Genomic DNA, 6,000 nt, shown 5'->3' with positions numbered 1-6,000 from the left:
TCTCTACTGCACAATGGAGTGTTGTAATGATTTAAAGTCCTGCCAGGTGACCAGAGGACAATGGAGATTAAAGTGACCTGGCTACTTCAGAATTGACTCAACTGACGGGTAGGAATGCAGACGTTGATCGTAGAATTGCCTGAAATTATCAAACCAGGGTGATCTTCAGGCCTGTCAGTGCTAGAAGGAGGAGTCCACTCACGACACTCCCATCCTGGCAGAGTGGCCTTGCCCCCAGCCTGAGACCACTCTACCCCAGGATCCTCGAGGGACTCTTCCACTGAAGCCCGGCAGCAGCCTGGTAACAGCAGTGGGGCAAATGGCCACTGGACTTTCTTCCTCAATTCTACTTGGGGCCCAAGACGAGGATGTCAGTGCCAAGGAGGAGTGCACTGTTGGCACTGCAAGGCATGTGACCAGAAGGGAGGCCAAATGAGGAATCTGAAAGAGGGCTGAGTGGGGAGTCTGAGGGGAAAGAGGGCTGATTGGATGGCCTGAGAAGGGAGGGTTGAGGGAGGTTGGGTCACGCTCATACTTGCGTGGTGTATGGTCAGGGGTGGGGGGTGGGGTAGGGATGCCCTGTAATTTGTGGGAGGTGGAGAGGATGCCTCTCTTTTCTAAGGGGTTGGTGAGGCTCCCCTGGACCCTCAGGGTCCAGCATGCATGACCTCATTTGTGAGTAGCAACTGTAAAGCCCGTCTGCTGCTGATCCCACTAATGGGCCAGGTGGATGGTGTGAGGCTGGTGAAAGGCCTGTCAAAACCCACTAATCATATTCAAATTAGTGGGTTTACATAGTTATTACGTTACCTCCCAATCTGGGCTGGAATCCGTTCGGAGGCAGCAGGGCTGGAACCTAATCAAAGGTGGCAGGGCTGGAACCCAATTGGAGGCGGCAGCATTGGACCCAACCAGAGGTGGCAAGGCTAGTCGGGTGAATCCTGAGAGCCCTGACGCCCACTGGGAATCTCGATTTTTAGCCAATGACCTGTTCACTGGGGCATCAGGATTCCACTGGCCATATAGAGGTTGGAGAATCAGGCCCAAAGTTTGTTACAAAATGTATTCAGAAATGTTTTAAAACTCTATTCCTTAATAAATGTTCATAAAAACTAAACATGCTTGGTGCTGTGGATCATATTTGGAATAAATTTTAAAAATTCATGAGTTGTAATGCTCATGTATACAGTCCAAATTCTTGTTGTTGCTCCGTTCTCTCTACTGGTCTCTGTTTCCAAACTGCAAGCTCAATTTTCTAATTTGTCTTAATTTCCCACAAAATTACAACATCATGGGCAAATAGTGCAAAGGATTATAAAAATACAGTTATTCCTCAGTGCACAATATGTCTCCAATGTTCCCTGATGCTCCTACAATTGTGTAGAAAAAATGATAGATGCAAACCTCTTCCACAGCTTCAGCTAATCATCAGAAACAAAATTCCTCTCCAGAGATATGAAATTATCAAGACAGTTTTCATTTCTAATACAGCTCACCTGGAGGTACAAATTAAGTATTGGAGCAAAACAAAATTGGCAGAGATCTGTCTTACAGGATCTTCTCCGATTTTGAGCCTGACCAATTACAGATTTTTGGAGGTACTGATGAGTCCAACTAGAAATAGTTGGATGCTTCATTGTCGTATTATGATGTTAATGTTACCTTGTATAGATGTTTGTTTTCCAAAACGTTATACTCACCAATACATTTCACTTATTAAATTTGATCATCCAGAAATTCATGGAAGTGATTAATAATAATCTTTATTTTATTTTTGCAGTTTATCCTTGGAATCAAATCTATTAGTGTAGACAGTTTGTAGGATGACTGCAGTGCACCTATGTTTCCAAGCAAATTAATCTTTTGGACAATGGATAAATCCAATGAAATCCCTCTATGTCTGTGATACCTAGATAAAGAGAGGTGGGATGAAGAATGATGGGGAAAGCAAGTTAATTAAATCATGGGAGGGTTACATCTGTCAGTTATTAATGTTACAAGTGCTTATGTAGACAAAGGTGCAGACATGGATTATTGCCCATGAACCAATCTTCCAGCCACTGGGATTTATCATTCATCTACATTCAGGGCTGTCAATCTTGCATTGATTTGGAGATGGTCCGAAAGTCAGTCAGGATAACCAACTTCACAACCAAGATCTGGACGTTAAATATTTGTCATAGGCAGCTTGTTACACATGTGTACAACCAGAGGAATCAATCTTTCACCCGTTGGAATTAACCATCAGGAACTACATGATAAATCAAATTTTAGATGTCAGAGATACGCAGGATTGATTGCAAAAGTAATCAATCTTATCAAAATCTATTCCCAGTTTAGCTGTGTTGCTGTTGAGTCAGCAATATTAATTAACCTTATGTTTGTTGTACCAGGTGTCAGGCTGTAACCTATAACCAGAGGAACCAATGTTGCAGTTACTGGAGCCACACTTCTATTTTTGACGTAGTCAGAAAACCTGGCTTTCTGACATTACAGTCAGCTTGGAAACCAGCAGGGCAACTGCCTTTTTAGCACGTCAGTCTTCTGCTCCAACATGAGCTAACTAATTGCAGGAAGTTTAGTTACTATAACCTAAAGGAATCAATTTTCTAGGCACTGGACCCAGGCAGGGCCACAAAAATTCTATTCAATACAGCAAGCCTATCTTGTAGATTCACAACCAACCAGAACATACATCTCTAAGAGCAAACTTTCAAGCTACTAGAGTCAAGCAGGATCAATACCCCGATGAATTAACTTGATAGCCATTACATAGGATAGTTAAGCTGCTGCCCATTGGTCTAAGCCTTTACAATGGTTATTAATGCACGTGGTATTACATTACAAAGTCAGTTAGATTTACCACTAAAGTAACTAGCTTTTCAATCATTACAACCAATCAACCTTTCTTCCAACCAAGATCTGTATCTAGGGTAATTATTTTTTCATTCACTCCAGACGTTTTATCTTCATGTTAATCTTCTTTCTATTGAAGCTGCTGGGCAAATGGAGGGGAGGCATCAGAGGAGAATGATGCGGATGTTTAGGGATGGGCAACAAATTCTGGCCTTCCCAGCAACGCCCATATGCCATGAAAAGACTTTCAAAATTCATATCCAAAACTGCAGAGAGGTTAAGGAGGGATCATGCACCATGATTGCACTATAGTCAAAGAGAAGATAATTTGTGGCTTTTATTAGGGCTGTTTCAGTGCTGTGGCTCTAAAATAATTCATTTTCTAGTAAGTTTTTACTTCTGGGTCTGGAAGCCCAGGGGTCTGGGTTCAGTCGTCTTCTTATCAATTAGTTCACAGGTTTTCAAGTTGGAAAATGTACTTTAAGAGGAAGATCAAGTGAAGGTTACAGTCTCCCTCTCAAGTCAGGTAAAGCAACACGGATAGATTGGATTTATCCAGACTTCCTGAAGAACACCAGGGAGCAACTCTCCCCGCCTGCTGCACTGCTCTAGCAGTACAGCAGGCTGGGAGACATCAGCAGAGGCCATTTAGTGTGTTCCCAGCTGGGCACCATGGCATTTCCCGTGTTGTCAGCTCTGTGCCGAAAACTGGCATGGAGCTGATTTAAGTATTTCGATCCCATTAGTGGGACTAAATTCTCTGCTAGAGATTCCCCCCACTACCCTTCGCCAGGAGTGGTTTCCTCCAGCGGGGTTTACAACAGCACCCCACTAATGGGGAACTGGCAGCCAGGGCCTGATGGAGTGAAGGGGAACATGGAGATCCCCCCATGAGGTAAGCGGTAAGAGGGAGATGCTCCCTGGGCATTGCCAGCCTGGCAATGCCAGTCTAGCCCCCTGGCACTGCCCCAGGGACAAAGTGGCAATGCACAAGGAGCACCTTGGCTCTGCCCAATAGGAATTAGACAGTGCCAAGGAAGTGAGGTCAGAGGGGGTGGGGTCTATGGGGTGGAGGCCATGGAGGCAGGGCCTATGGGGAGGAATTGGGGGAATGGGAGGGTCCCGTTGCCACTCTATGCAAGGATCAGTGGCAGAGGGAGGAAAGGGGCTAATTGGAGTTGGCCACTGGGGTGGGGTTGTTGGCAATCTATTTATCAACATTCGGGGAGATCAGGACTGGCGGGGGGACCATCGGGAGAGGTCCAGGTGGCCAGCAGTTGGGTGGGTAGGGGGGTCATGGGTTGGCCAACAATTGAGCTGGCCAATGATCAGGAGGCCAGCAGTGAGGGGTCACTGCACATGCGCCAATCTCAGCACTGCCAGATCGGCACATGCACAGTGGCCCACTCAGTGCTATGCTGCTGGCCTCTCCAGCGAGAAAAGACCCCGTCCACTGAATTTCAATATGAATCTCGCTAGAGTACTCCGCAGTGCTCAGAGTGTGGGAGCTTCATTCTGAAAATCACCCTAAAAAAACTAGCAGGACTTACTCCCGTTTTTAACTTGGCACTTTGAATTTTTTTGGGAGAATTGTGGCCCAGATCACAAGGAAAGAGGTTGCTGGCAATCTATTTATCAACATTCACAGCACTGGCACCATTCCAAACATCTGATGGCAATCCAAGATAGTGGCCATTGGCCAGGTAGGGGAGCCACTTGATGACCCATGTAGTTACCAGCTCATTATCCTGCTATCAATAACATATAAGATCCTGGCACACCTCCTGCTAAACATACTGAGACCCTAGAAGACTGTCCTCCCTTCTGAAAACCACCACAACCACTATTCCTCCAACCCTCCAACATCAGGCAGGTTTTCGTACAGGCTGCTGCTGTCCCAAGTAAATCCTGATGCTGACCTCACACCTTGAGGCCAGTTTCCAGAAAGGCCAGGAGGTGCCTTGGTTGACTTATCCTGTGCCTCTGACATAATGTGACGCACAAACATACTGCTGAAACTCTCCAAAATCATCTGCTGTGTGAAAACCCTAAAACTAATCAACTTCGTGATCAGCAACCAACAGCTCTGTGTGCACCATGGAGATTAAATCAGCTGCCCACGTGTATCCAACAACAGGCCCCCACATGAATTATATACTCATCTATGTACTTGTGTCAGTCAAGTTTTTTAGTCCAAATCTTTAGGCAAAAAGTAGGGGTTCTATTTGTACATGGGTAAAATTTTTGAGGGGTTGACAGACAAGTGTTATCAAAAGACATGAAAAGCATTTCCTAATTACTGGTAAGTTATGCCATGCTTTCAGTATGCTAAGCAGTAGCAATAGCTAAGCAGTAGCAATTGTGAAGGCATATTTGGGAGGAAAGAGAAGCTGTGGAAAGAGAATGATTCACAGCATCAGCAGGGAAAATATGTAAACATTTTTGTAATTATGACTGATCCCCTACTTGGAACACACACATCCCGAAATCAATGGGACTAATTGTTTTTTGCTACATCTGCAAATCAATGAGAGCTTGTATATCTGCAACTGCTCCAAAAGCCAGAGGATGCCACCAAAATATAATTAGTCTTTTTAAGGTCTTCGCAATTAATTAGTACTTTTGAAAGATAGTCACTTTTGTAATCAATATTTCTTGTAACATTTCATTGTTGTTCTCTGTGTCTTTACATTTTCTTGCACAACTACTCATATCATACTTAAGACTGATTAAGGCTTGTATGGAACTTTCCAGATTGCTGTATGTCAGCTGCACATTGATTGTGATGTAGAAAACACAGCAACCAATTTTCACACATCAAGCTCCCACAACCACTATATGAGATTGACCAGATACTCTGTTTTCATGCAGATTGAGGGATAAATATTGACCACATGAGAGAGAAAACAAAACATCAGCTTAAATTCTCATCTCAGAAATGGGGCAACTAGGTTGTTAGGGAGCCTCTTTGAGGATTTTCACTCAGAATCATGTGGACTGCAGTGGTTCAAGAAAGCATCTTACCACCATCTTCTCAAAAGTAATTAGGGAAGCACTATAATTGCTGGTCTTGCCAGTAACACACATCCCAGAACTGAGAAAAATTACATGTTATTGGGGAGTGCTGCATCATCAGATATGCCA

Source organism: Carcharhinus amblyrhynchos, chromosome 4, assembly GCF_965287045.1.
Source record: "Carcharhinus amblyrhynchos chromosome 4, sCarAmb.v2.hapA, whole genome shotgun sequence".
Lineage (NCBI taxonomy): Eukaryota > Metazoa > Chordata > Chondrichthyes > Carcharhiniformes > Carcharhinidae > Carcharhinus > Carcharhinus amblyrhynchos.
Note: the sequence above shows the minus strand (reverse complement) of the source record.